Raw genomic sequence first — 14,682 nt, forward strand, 5'->3', positions numbered from 1 at the left:
GCTTGACAAAGGGAACACACGGCTTGACACCTGTTGTCCGCATTTCTGGTGAAATACTTCCACACCGAAGAGCTGATTTTTTTGGTATTTTCACCAGGCATGTCAACGGCCATATTCCTACCACGGACAACAGGTGTCTCCCCGGGTGCCTGACTTAAACAAACCACCTCACCATCAGAATCCTCCTGGTCAATTTCCTCCCCAGCGCCAGCAACACCCATATCCTCCTCATCCTGGTGTACTTCAACACTGACATCTTCAATCTGACTATCAGGAACTGGACTGCGGGTGCTCCTTCCATCACTTGCAGGGGGCGTGCAAATGGTGGAAGGCGCATGCTCTTCACGTCCAGTGTTGGGAAGGTCAGGCATCGCAACCGACACAATTGGAGTCGGACTCTCCTTGTGGATTTGGGATTTCGAAGAACGCACAGTTCTTTGCGGTGCTACTGCTTTTGCCAGCTTTAGTCTTTTCATTTTTCTAGCGAGAGGCTGAGTGCTTCCATCCTCATGTGAAGCTGAACCACTAGCCATGAACATAGGCCAGGGCCTCAGCCGTTCCTTGCCACTCCGTGTGGTAAATGGCATATTGGCAAGTTTACGCTTCTCCTCCGACAATTTTATTTTAGGTTTTGGAGTCCTTTTTTTACTGATATTTGGTGTTTTGGATTTGACATGCTCTGTACTATGACATTGGGCATCGGCCTTGGCAGACGACGTTGCTGGCATTTCATCGTCTCGGCCATGACTAGTGGCAGCAGCTTCAGCACGAGGTGGAAGTGGATCTTGATCTTTCCCTAATTTTGGAACCTCAACATTTTTGTTCTCCATATTTTAATAGGCACAACTAAAAGGCACCTCAGGTAAACAATGGAGATGGATGGATTGGATACTAGTATACAATTATGGACGGGCTGCCGAGTGCCGACACAGAGGTAGCCACAGCCGTGAACTACCGCACTGTACTGTGTCTGCTGCTAATATATAGACTGGTTGATAAAGAGATAGTATACTCGTAACTAGTATGTATGTATAAAGAAAGAAAAAAAAACCACGGTTAGGTGGTATATACAATTATGGACGGGCTGCCGAGTGCCGACACAGAGGTAGCCACAGCCGTGAACTACCGCACTGTACTGTGTCTGCTGCTAATATATAGACTGGTTGATAAAGAGATAGTATACTCGTAACTAGTATGTATGTATAAAGAAAGAAAAAAAAAACACGGTTAGGTGGTATATACAATTATGGACGGGCTGCCGAGTGCCGACACAGAGGTAGCCACAGCCGTGAACTACCGCACTGTACTGTGTCTGCTGCTAATATATAGACTGGTTGATAAAGAGATAGTATACTCGTAACTAGTATGTATGTATAAAGAAAGAAAAAAAAACCACGGTTAGGTGGTATATACAATTATGGACGGGCTGCCGAGTGCCGACACAGAGGTAGCCACAGCCGTGAACTACCGCACTGTACTGTGTCTGCTGCTAATATATAGACTGGTTGATAAAGAGATAGTATACTCGTAACTAGTATGTATGTATAAAGAAAGAAAAAAAAACCACGGTTAGGTGGTATATACAATTATGGACGGGCTGCCGAGTGCCGACACAGAGGTAGCCACAGCAGTGAACTACCGCACTGTACTGTGTCTGCTGCTAATATATAGACTGGTTGATAAAGAGATAGTATACTCGTAACTAGTATGTATGTATAAAGAAAGAAAAAAAAACCACGGTTAGGTGGTATATACAATTATGGACGGGCTGCCGAGTGCCGACACAGAGGTAGCCACAGCCGTGAACTACCGCACTGTACTGTGTCTGCTGCTAATATATAGACTGGTTGATAAAGAGATAGTATACTCGTAACTAGTATGTATGTATAAAGAAAGAAAAAAAAAACACGGTTAGGTGGTATATACAATTATGGACGGGCTGCCGAGTGCCGACACAGAGGTAGCCACAGCCGTGAACTACCGCACTGTACTGTGTCTGCTGCTAATATATAGACTGGTTGATAAAGAGATAGTATACTCGTAACTAGTATGTATGTATAAAGAAAGAAAAAAAAACCACGGTTAGGTGGTATATACAATTATGGACGGGCTGCCGAGTGCCGACACAGAGGTAGCCACAGCCGTGAACTACCGCACTGTACTGTGTCTGCTGCTAATATATAGACTGGTTGATAAAGAGATAGTATACTCGTAACTAGTATGTATGTATAAAGAAAGAAAAAAAAACCACGGTTAGGTGGTATATACAATTATGGACGGGCTGCCGAGTGCCGACACAGAGGTAGCCACAGCCGTGAACTACCGCACTGTACTGTGTCTGCTGCTAATATATAGACTGGTTGATAAAGAGATAGTATACTCGTAACTAGTATGTATGTATAAAGAAAGAAAAAAAAAACACGGTTAGGTGGTATATACAATTATGGACGGGCTGCCGAGTGCCGACACAGAGGTAGCCACAGCCGTGAACTACCGCACTGTACTGTGTCTGCTGCTAATATATAGACTGGTTGATAAAGAGATAGTATACTCGTAACTAGTATGTATGTATAAAGAAAGAAAAAAAAACCACGGTTAGGTGGTATATACAATTATGGACGGGCTGCCGAGTGCCGACACAGAGGTAGCCACAGCCGTGAACTACCGCACTGTACTGTGTCTGCTGCTAATATAGACTGGTTGATAAAGAGATAGTATACTCGTAACTAGTATGTATGTATAAAGAAAGAAAAAAAAACCACGGTTAGGTGGTATATACAATTATGGACGGGCTGCCGAGTGCCGACACAGAGGTAGCCACAGCCGTGAACTACCGCACTGTACTGTGTCTGCTGCTAATATAGACTGGTTGATAAAGAGATAGTATACTCGTAACTAGTATGTATGTATAAAGAAAGAAAAAAAAACCACGGTTAGGTGGTATATACAATTATGGACGGGCTGCCGAGTGCCGACACAGAGGTAGCCACAGCCGTGAACTACTGCACTGTACCGTGTCTGCTGCTAATATAGACTGGTTGATAAAGAGATAGTATACTCGTAACTAGTATGACTATAAAGAAAGAAAAAAAAACCACGGTTAGGTGGTATATACAATTATGGACGGGCTGCCGAGTGCCGACACAGAGGTAGCCACAGCCGTGAACTACCGCACTGTACTATGTCTGCTGCTAATATATAGACTGGTTGATAAAGAGATAGTATACTCGTAACTAGTATGTATGTATAAAGAAAGAAAAAAAAACCACGGTTAGGTGGTATATACAATTATGGACGGGCTGCCGAGTGCCGACACAGAGGTAGCCACAGCCGTGAACTACCGCACTGTACTGTGTCTGCTGCTAATATAGACTGGTTGATAAAGAGATAGTATACTCGTAACTAGTATGACTATAAAGAAAGAAAAAAAAACCACGGTTAGGTGGTATATACAATTATGGACGGGCTGCCGAGTGCCGACACAGAGGTAGCCACAGCCGTGAACTACCGCACTGTACTGTGTCTGCTGCTAATATAGACTGGTTGATAAAGAGATAGTATACTCGTAACTAGTATGTATGTATAAAGAAAGAAAAAAAAACCACGGTTAGGTGGTATATACAATTATGGACGGGCTGCCGAGTGCCGACACAGAGGTAGCCACAGCCGTGAAATACCGCACTGTACTGTGTCTGCTGCTAATATAGACTGGTTGATAAAGAGATAGTATACTACTAATATTATATATACTGGTGGTCAGGTCACTGGTCACTAGTCACACTGGCAGTGGCACTCCTGCAGCAAAAGTGTGCACTGTTTAATTTTAATATAATATTATGTACTCCTGGCTCCTGCTATAACCTATAACTGGCACTGCAGTGCTCCCCAGTCTCCCCCACAATTATAAGCTGTGTGAGCTGAGCACAGTCAGATATATATATACATTGATGCAGCACACTGGGCTGAGCAGTGCACACAGATATGGTATGTGACTGAGTCACTGTGTGTATCGTTTTTTTCAGGCAGAGAACGGATATATTAAATAAAACAAACAACTGCACTGTCTGGTGGTCACTGTGGTCGTCAGTCACTAAACTCTGCACTCTCTTCTACAGTATCACAGCCTCAGGTCAATCTCTCTCTCTCTCTCTCAACCCTAATCTAAATGGAGAGGACGCCAGCCACGTCCTCTCCCTATCAATCTCAATGCACGTGTGAAAATGGCGGCGACGCGCGGCTCCTTATATAGAATCCGAGTCTCGCGATAGAATCCGAGCCTCGCGAGAATCCGACAGCGTCATGATGACGTTCGGGCGCGCTCGGGTTAACCGAGCAAGGCGGGAAGATCCGAGTCGCTCGGACCCGTGAAAAAAAACATGAAGTTCGTGCGGGTTCGGATTCAGAGAAACCGAACCCGCTCATCTCTACCTTAATGTTGTTTCTTTAACAAGCTGTGTGCAAAATCAATGTTTTCCTTTTTTGGTGGCTTCTACATTAAGTTAAACTTTGGGAAATGTAAAAGCTACATTAGTTTCATGGAAAATAAAGTTATCAAGGACAAATGAGCATAGCTTTCTACATGCATAAAAAGCAGTACGTAGATGGCAAGATTTGAACCTGCGCGGGGAAATCCCAATTGATTTCAAGCCAATTGCCTCAACCACTTGGCCACATATACCTGACCTTGATTGGATGGTGCTACTTGGAAATCTAAACATTTTTCCTGTTGGCAGAAATATCTGATGCATTTTTTTTTAATTTGCTTTAATATTAATATATAAACTTTGTGAAATATAATAGCTAGTATAGTTTAAGGGTCAAATATAAGTGTCAAGGACTTTTGATCTTGTACTAAATTAATTAGAATTCAGAGCCTTTAACATCACACCATGCCAACACCAGTGCTCATGAACCATATTGCACATTTTACGGACATTTTATCAAATAATAATCATTTAAAATATATTAGGTTTTTCATTGGTCTATTCCTTAATAAAGTTTGGAATTATAACAACTGACACTGCACAATTAATAGTTTGTTGATTACCAGACATTTTTTCTTACCTTTCATTACATCTCTACAGCTGTAAATCCAGATAGAAAGAATCTTCAAGCACAAGTTGCCACTGGGAATCATTTATACAAGGTCTTAAGCATGTACATAGAATGCAGGAATACACTGTCTGAGATTATCTGGTTTAAAAAGAAGTCCATTGTAAAACAGGATATATATGTAGGTGAGCTAAGCTGAGATTGATAACTTAATTCTTAAACATAACATGCTTTGATTCTCTTCATCTTGAATGCATTTCGTTTTTAAACCAGCTTGAAAAGCAATTGGATTTCGAGTCCATCACCTTAACCACTCGGCCACAACTACCTTAATGTTGTTTCACTGACAAGCTGTGTGCAAAATCAATGTTTTCATTTTTTGGTAGCTTTTACATTAAGTTAAACTTTGGAAAATGTAAAAGCTACTTTAGTTTAATGGAAAATAAAGTTATCAAGGACAAATGAGCTTAGATTTCTACATGCATAAAAAGCAGTACGTAGCTGGCAGGATTTGAACATGCGCGGGGAAACCACAATAGATTTCAAGTCCATCGCCTTAACCACTCGGCCACAACTACCTGACCTTGATTGGATGGTGCTACGTGGAAATCAAAACATTTTTCCTGTTGGCAGCAATAGCTGATGCATTTTATTTTCATTTGCTTCAATATTAATATATAAACTTTGTGAAATATAATAGCTAGTATAGTTTAATGTCAAATTTAGGTTTCAAGGAGTTTTGATCTTGTACTAAATTAATTAGAAATCAGAGCCTTTAACATCACACCATGCCAACACTAGTGCTCATGAACTGTATTGTACATTTTACGGACATTTTATCAAATAATAATCATTTAAAATATATTAGGATTACCATTGGTCTATTCCACAGGTTCTCAAACTCGGTCCTCAGAACCCCACACAGTGCATGTTTTGCAGGTCTCCTCACAGAACCACAAGTAAATAATTAGCTCCACAAGTGGACCTTAAAAAATGTGTCAGTGAGTAATTAATACACCTGTGCACCTGCTGGGTTACCTGCAAAACATGCACTGTGTGGGGTCCTGAGGACTGAGTTTGAGAACCTATGGTCAATTCCTTAATAAAGTTTGGAATTATAACAACTGACACTGCACAATTAATATTTTGTTGATTACCAGACATTTTTTCTTACCTTTCATTACATCTCTACAGCTGTAAATCCAGATAGAAAGAATCTGCATGCACAAGCTGCCACTGGGAAACATTTATACAAGGTCACAATCATGTACATAGAATGCAGGAAGACACTGTCTGAGATTATCTGGTTTAAAAAGAAATCCATTGTAAAACAGGATATATAGGTAGGTGAGCTAAGCTGAGATTGATATCTCAATTCTTAAACATAAAATGCTTTGATTCTCTTCATCTTGAATGCATTTAGTTTTTAAAACAGCTTGAAAAGCAAACGTAGCTGACAGGATTTAAACCTGTGCAGAGATACCCCAATGGATTTCAAGTCCATCGCCTTAACCACTCGGCCACAGCTACCTTAATGTTGTTTCTTTAACAAGCTGCGTACAAAATCAATGTTTTCCTTCTTTGGTTGCTTCTACATTAAGTTAAACTTTGGGAAATGTAAAAGCTACATTAGTTTCATGGAAAATAAAGTTATCAAGGACAAATGAGCTTAGCTTTCTACATGCATAAAAAGCAGTACATAGATGGCAAGATTTGAACCTGCGCGGGGAAACCCCAATAGATTTCAAGCCCATTGCCTCAACCACTTGGCCACATATACCTGACCTCGATTGGACGGTGCTACTTGGAAATCAAAACATTTTTCCTGTTGGCAGAAATATCTGATGCATTTTATTTTAATTTGCTTCAATATTAATATATAAACTTTGTGAAATATAATAGCTAGTATAGTTTAAGGGTCAAATATAAGTGTCAAGGACTTTTGATCTTGTACTAAATTAATTAGAAATCAGAGCCTTTAACATCACACCATGCCAACACCAGTGCTCATGAACCATATTGCGCATTTTACGGACATTTTATCAAATAATAATCATTTAAAATATATTAGGTTTTTCATTGGTCTATTCCTTAATAAAGTTTGGAATTATAACAACTGACACTGCACAATTAATAGTTTGTTGATTACCAGACATTTTTTCTTACCTTTCATTACATCTCTACAGCTGTAAATCCAGATAGAAAGAATCTGCATGCACAAGTTGCCACTGGGAATCATTTATACAAGGTCTTAAGCATGTACATAGAATGCAGGAATACACTGTCTGAGATTATCTGGTTTAAAAAGAAGTCCATTGTAAAACAGGATATATATGTAGGTGAGCTAAACTGAGATTGATAACTCAATTCTTAAACATAACATGCTTTGATTCTCTTCATCTTGAATGCATTTCATTTTTAAACCAGCTTGAAAAGCAAATGGATTTCAAGTCCATCACCTTAACCACTCGGCCACAACTACCTTAATGTTGTTTCACTGACAAGCTGTGTGCAAAATCAATGTTTTCATTTTTTGGTAGCTTTTACATTAAGTTAAACTTTATGAAAATGTAAAAGCTACTTTCGTTTAATGGAAAATAAAGTTATCAAGGACAAATGAGCTTAGATTTCTACATGCATAAAAAGCAGTACGTAGCTGGCAGGATTTGAACATGCGCGGGGAAACCACAATAGATTTCAAATCCATCGCCTTAACCACTCGGCCACAACTACCTGACCTTGATTGGATGGTGCTACGTGGAAATCAAAACATTTTTCCTGTTGGCAGCAATAGCTGATGCATTTTATTTTCATTTGCTTCAATATTAATATATAAACTTTGTGAAATATAATAGCTAGTATAGTTTAATGTCAAATTTAGGTGTCAAGGAGTTTTGATCTTGTACTAAATTAATTAGAAATCAGAGCCTTTAACATCACACCATGCCAACACTAGTGCTCATGAACTGTATTGTACATTTTACGGACATTTTATCAAATAATAATCATTTAAAATATATTAGGTTTACCATTGGTCTATTCCACAGGTTCTCAAACTCGGTCCTCAGAACCCCACACAGTGCATGTTTTGCAGGTCTCCTCACAGAACCACAAGTAAATAATTAGCTCCACAAGTGGACCTTAAAAAATGTGTCAGTGAGTAATTAATACACCTGTGCACCTGCTGGGTTACCTGCAAAACATGCACTGTGTGGGGTCCTGAGGACTGAGTTTGAGAACCTATGGTCAATTCCTTAATAATGTTTGGAATTATAACAACTGACACTGCACAATTAATAGTTTGTTGATTACCAGACATTTTTTCTTACCTTTCATTACATCTCTACAGCTGTAAATCCAGATAGAAAGAATCTTCATGCACAAGTTGCCACTGGGAAACATTTATACAAGGTCACAATCATGTACATAGAATGCAGGAAGACACTGTCTGAGATTATCTGGTTTAAAAAGAAGTCCATTGTAAAACAGGATATATATGTAGGTGAGCTAAGCTGAGATTGATAACTCAATTCTTAAACATAAGATGCTTTGATTCTCTTCATCTTGAATGCATTTAGTTTTTAAACCAGCTTGAAAAGCAAATGGATTTCAAGTCCATTACCTTAACCACTCGGCCACAGCTACCTTAATGTTGTTTATTTAACAAGCTGTGTGCAAAATCATTGTTTTCCTTTTTTGGTAGCTTCTACATTAAGTTAAACTTTGGGAAATGTAAAAGCTACATTAGTTTCATGGAAAATAAAGTTATCAAGGACAAATGAGCATAGCTTTCTACATGCATAAAAAGCAGTACGTAGATGGCAAGATTTGAACCTGCGCGGGGAAATCCCAATTGATTTCAAGCCAATTGCCTCAACCACTTGGCCACATATACCTGACCTTGATTGGATGGTGCTACTTGGAAATCTAAACATTTTTCCTGTTGGCAGAAATATCTGATGCATTTTATTTTAATTTGCTTCAATATTAATATATAAACTTTGTGAAATATAATAGCTAGTATAGTTTAAGGGTCAAATATAAGTGTCAAGGACTTTTGATCTTGTACTAAATTAATTAGAAATCAGAGCCTTTAACATCACACCATGCCAACACCAGTGCTCATGAACCATATTGCACATTTTACGGACATTTTATCAAATAATAATCATTTAAAATATATTAGGTTTTTCATTGGTCTATTCCTTAATAAAGTTTGTGTCACGATCCGGGTATCTGGACGCCATTTCTTACCTATCAGATGCCTCCTAAGGCTGGCTCAGCGCTCCAGGACCGGATCCCATCTGTTATCCTGATGTGCACATTCCCGCATCCTCTCCTGTCTCTCTGGACGCAGTCACAGTAACGCCTTATACATCTGGCATGGCGTCTCCCGCGGCCTCCGCCGCCGTCCCTGAGCTTCTGCATTCAGAGTGGCGATTACGTCAGCCGCGGCCTCCGCTGTGTCCGCGTGGTCGGATGTGCATCTGTCAGCCTGGCGTCTCCTGTCTCCGGTGGCCGGCGCCGCCATTACTGTTTTCCAGACCACATGGATTACATTCCAAACTTCCCTCCAAGTGTCTGCATGGGCGCAGCCATCTTGGATTCTGTCAGCTGATCATTCCTACCAATCCGTTGTCAGTATTATTAATTTGCATAATTGCCTAGCCAATGCCTTCCTTGCTGCAGGTATAAATAGGTTGTGCCTGAGCAAGGAAGGCGTCAGTGCTTTGGTTGTCAAACCTAGTTCCAGTTTGTCTCTCTTCTGTGAATGTCTTCCAGGTTCCAGCTCCTGTCTCCAGACTTCTGCTATAGAGACCTGCACCAGCATTCCATCTGCGGTGTAGCCTGACTCTCCGATCCATTCTGGACTCACCTGTTTCCAGCTACAACATCACCTACTTCCAGCTCAGCTTCCAGCAGTGTACAGCTTCTCTTAAAGGGCCGGTGTCCTTTCTGCAGTTTACCACTCTCCACCGGTATTATTATTTCTCCGCTCTCAAATTCTACATTTCATCTACATTGCATTGCTCTCAAGCTTTATTTATTATTTAACTGGTTCCAGCCAGTATCCACTCCGTGCCAACACCTGTCTGGTTCTAACCAGTACCCACAGCAGCATTTTATCTACAGCAGTCCAGCTTTCCCTGGAACACCAGCTGGTACGACCCTGTGCTTTCCTCATTGCTACAGTTGAGCCTGGTAAGGACTTTCCAACTTGCAGATAATAAGAACTGTCTCATACCACCAGAGCTCTGTGGCCCCTGCCACCCTGTAGTACCCAGGAACTGTATTATTATTTCTCTGCTGATTTTTATGTTACTTTTTACTGCTACTGTGATGCATGGAGTTTGTCATAAATAAATATCATTGACTTTTACTCAAGTTGTCGTGGTCACGCCTTCGGGCGGTTTCTCTTCATGTTACTTACATGTCCAGGGGTCTGATACAACCTCCCAGGTTCCGGTACATCTCAGCCCCTACAACTGAGGCTGCCTTCCGTCAGCTCAGGCCCTCAGTTGTGACAGTAAGCACTGACCCAATGAATCCAGCCGGAGACCAGGATCAAGCGGCCAGGCCGATGCAAGAACTGGCAGCCCGACTAGAACATCAGGAGGCTGCACAGGGCCACATCATCCGCTGTCTCCAGGATCTCTCTACTCGGCTGGATGGGATTCAGACAACTCTCCGTGGATCAGGCGCTTCTGGTGCGTCAACCACAGTGACTCCAGTTATAACCCCTCCCACCTTACCCATTTCTGCTCCACGTCTTCATCTTCCAACGCCAGCAAAATTTGACGGATCTCCAAGATTCTGCAGGGGATTTCTCAACCAGTGTGAGATTCAGTTTGAGCTACAACCTGGCAATTTTCCCAGTGACCGTACAAAAATTGCCTACATCATCTCACTTCTCAGTGGCTCAGCCCTTGACTGGGCATCACCGTTATGGGAGAGGTCCGACACCCTGCTATCTTCTTACACTGCATTCGTGTCAACATTCAGGCGCATCTTCGACGAGCCAGGCCGGGTAACTTCAGCTTCGTCTGAGATTCTCCGTTTACGCCAGGGATCACATACTGTAGGACAATATCTTATACAGTTCCAGATCCTGGCATCTGAACTGGCATGGAACAACAAGGCCCTGTATGCTGCATTCTGGCATGGTTTATCCGAGCGTATTAAAGATGAGTTAGCTACCAGAGACTTACCCTCCAAGTTAGATGAGCTAATCTCACTTTGTACAAAAGTTGACTTACGTTTCAGAGAGAGAGCAACTGAGCGTGGAAGATCATCTGCTCCAAAATCTTCTGCTCCTCCTCCTCGCCAACTGTCACCAACTAAAGATGAACCCATGCAAATTGGCCATTCCCGTTTAACTCCTGCTGAGCGCCGAAGACGTCTCTCTGAGTCTCTCTGTCTGTATTGTGCAGCCCCGTCTCACACTATTCATGCCTGTCCCAAACGTCCGGGAAACTTCAAATCCTAGCTCGCCAAGGAGAGGGCCGGCTAGGAGTAATGATCTCCTCTCCATCTCCTCAAGATTGTAATCTCCCAGTCTCGCTTCAAGTTGCTCAACGTTATCAGAACGTCATTGCCCTCCTGGATTCCGGAGCAGCTGGGAACTTTATTACCGAAGCCTATGTTAAACGGTGGTCCCTACCCACCGAGAGACTTCCTTCCTCCTTTTCCTTAACTGCCGTGGATGGCAGTAAAATTTTTGATACAGTTATTGCTCTAAGGACTCTACCAGTTCGTCTGAGAGTGGGAGTTCTTCATTCCGAACTTATTTCACTTTTAGTGATTCCAAGAGCCACACATCCTGTGGTCCTGGGCCTTCCATGGCTCCGTCTTCACAATCCTACAATTGATTGGACGACTACGCAAATCCTGGCATGGGGTCCCTCCTGTGCTGAGACATGTTTGTTTAAAGTGTTGCCTGTCTGTTCTTCCTCCCCCAGGTCGTCTGATGTTCCACCTCCTCCATATCAAGATTTCACGGATGTGTTCAGTAAAGCTTCTGCTGATATCCTTCCTCCTCATAGAGAATGGGACTGCCCGATTGATCTCGTTCCAGGGAAGGTTCCACCTCGAGGCCGAACTTATCCATTGTCTCTGCCCGAGACGCATTCTATGGAGGAATACATTAAAGAGAACCTAGCAAAGGGGTTCATTCGACCTTCTTCATCTCCAGCCGGCGCAGGCTTCTTTTTTGTAAAAAAGAAAGATGGTGGTCTGCGGCCGTGCATCGACTACAGAGGTTTGAACGACATTACCATCAAGAACCGCTATCCTTTACCCCTGATTACTGAGCTCTTTGACAGAGTTAGCGGAGCTACCATCTTTACAAAGCTGGACTTGAAAGGTGCATACAATCTCATCCGGATCCGTGAGGGTGACGAGTGGAAGACCGCATTTAACACCCGTGACGGACATTATGAGTACCTCGTCATGCCCTTCGGATTGAGCAATGCTCCAGCTGTCTTCCAGCATTTCGTCAATGAGATCTTCAGAGACATTCTATACCGTCATGTCGTGGTCTATCTAGATGATATCCTCATTTTTGCCAACAATTTAGAGGAACATCGTTTTTGGGTAAAGGAGGTTCTGTCCCGTCTCCGTGTCAATCATCTCTATTGCAAATTAGAGAAATGCGTCTTTGAAGTCAAGTCCATTCCGTTTCTAGGGTACATTGTGTCCGGTTCCGGACTAGAGATGGATCCTGAGAAACTACAAGCAATCCAGAATTGGCCGGTACCCTTAACCCTCAAAGGGGTCCAGAGGTTCTTAGGGTTCGCCAATTATTACCGAAAGTTTATACGAGACTTTTCCACCATTGTGGCGCCTATTACTGCTTTCACCAAGAAGGGTGCTAACCCGTCCAAATGGTCTGAAGAAGCCATGCAAGCTTTTCATCTTTTAAAACAGAGGTTCATCTCTGCGCCTGTCCTGAAACAGCCTGACATCGACTCTCCTTTCATCCTAGAGGTGGATGCCTCCTCCGTTGGAGTAGGAGCGGTGTTATCTCAGAGGGCTAAAGATGGCCATTTACATCCTTGCAGTTTCTTCTCACGGAAGTTCTCCCCAGCGGAGCGCAACTATGCCATTGGCGACCAGGAGTTGCTAGCCATCAAGCTCGCTCTAGAGGAGTGGAGATATCTGTTGGAGGGAGCTTCTCATTCAATCACCATCCTTACAGACCACAAGAACCTTCTATATCTGAAAGGCGCACAATGTCTCAACCCTCGTCAGGCCAGATGGGCACTTTTCTTTTCCAGGTTCGACTTTAAACTCCAGTTCTGTCCGGGCTCTCAGAATCGCAAGGCCGATGCCCTTTCCCGCTCATGGGAGCAAGAAAATGAGTCAGAGTCTTCAGACAAGCATCCTATTATAAGTCCGTTGGCATTCTCCACGGTAGGGATGGACTCTACGCCCCCATCAGGGAAAAGTTTTGTGAAGCCGACACTAAGGAAGAAGCTCATGCATTGGGCCCATGCTTCCCGCTTTGCCGGACATACAGGTATCCAAAAAACCCTGGAGTTTATCTCTAGGTCCTATTGGTGGCCAACTCTGAAAAAGGACGTTTTGGAGTTTATTGCATCTTGCCCAAAGTGTGCTCAACATAAAGTATCCCGCCAGTCACCTGCGGGGTAACTGGTTCCACTATCTGTTCCCCGTCGACCATGGACCCATTTGTCGATGGATTTTATTACAGATTTGCCCATGTGCAACAAGTTTAATACCATCTGGGTGGTAGTTGACCGGTTCACCAAGATGGCACACTTCATTCCTCTCACCGGTCTTCCGTCAGCTTCCAAGTTGGCTCAAGTATTCATACAAGAGATCTTTCAACTCCACGGTCTTCCAGAAGAAATTATCTCAGATCGAGGAGTTCAATTCACAGCCAAATTCTGGCGAAGTTTATGTCAAGCCCTCCAAGTCAAGCTAAAGTTTTCCACTGCTTACCATCCTCAGACCAATAGACCAATGGTCAAACTGAGAGGGTGAATCAGGACTTGGAGTCCTTCCTCCGCATCTATGTGTCCTCCTCTCAAGATGACTGGGTTCAATTACTTCCCTGGGCCGAGTTCTGTCATAACAACCAGTATCATTCTTCATCTTCTTCAACACCATTCTTCACCAACTTTGGATTCCACCCTAAAGTCCCTGAGTTCCAACCGCTTCCAGCAACTTCTGTTCCCGCAGTGGATATCACCTTGCATCAGTTTGCCAATATCTGGAAGAGCGTACGATCAGCTCTGCTCAAGGCATCGTTCAGGTACAAGAAGTTTGCGGATAAGAAGCGTCGAAGAGTTCCTGCTCTCAAGGTGGGTGATCGGGTATGGTTATCCACGAAGAATTTGAGGTTAAGAGTTCCCAGTATGAAGTTTGCACCTCGCTACATCGGTCCTTTTAAAATTGATCAAGTCATCAATCCTGTTGCTTACAGACTCCAGTTGCCTCCCTTCTTAAAGATACCCAGGACATTCCATGTTTCCCTGTTGAAACCGCTAATCTTGAATCGGTTTCATTCCTCACTTCCTCCAACTCCGAAAGTCCAAACTCAACGAGGCGTTGAGTATGAAGTAGCCAAGATCCTGGACTCACGTCACCGTTACGGTCAACTTCAGT

The 14,682-nt window shown here is 42.7% G+C and overlaps 3 non-coding genes across 3 annotated transcripts; all 3 read right to left on the reverse strand.

Annotated features, from left to right (window-relative positions):
- Window positions 1-5,548: 5,548 nt before the first annotated feature.
- Window positions 5,549-5,630, reverse strand: TRNAS-UGA (transfer RNA serine (anticodon UGA)). Its single transcript has one exon. It is a non-coding gene; the product is annotated as a tRNA-Ser (tRNA).
- An 870-nt stretch (window positions 5,631-6,500) lies between these two features.
- On the reverse strand, window positions 6,501-6,582 carry TRNAS-UGA (transfer RNA serine (anticodon UGA)). Its single transcript has one exon. It is a non-coding gene; the product is annotated as a tRNA-Ser (tRNA).
- A 1,121-nt stretch (window positions 6,583-7,703) lies between these two features.
- On the reverse strand, window positions 7,704-7,785 carry TRNAS-UGA (transfer RNA serine (anticodon UGA)). The gene has a single exon. It is a non-coding gene; the product is annotated as a tRNA-Ser (tRNA).
- Window positions 7,786-14,682: the final 6,897 nt, after the last annotated feature.

Source organism: Pseudophryne corroboree, chromosome 11 (genome assembly GCF_028390025.1).
Source record: "Pseudophryne corroboree isolate aPseCor3 chromosome 11, aPseCor3.hap2, whole genome shotgun sequence".
Taxonomy (NCBI): Eukaryota; Metazoa; Chordata; class Amphibia; order Anura; family Myobatrachidae; genus Pseudophryne; species Pseudophryne corroboree.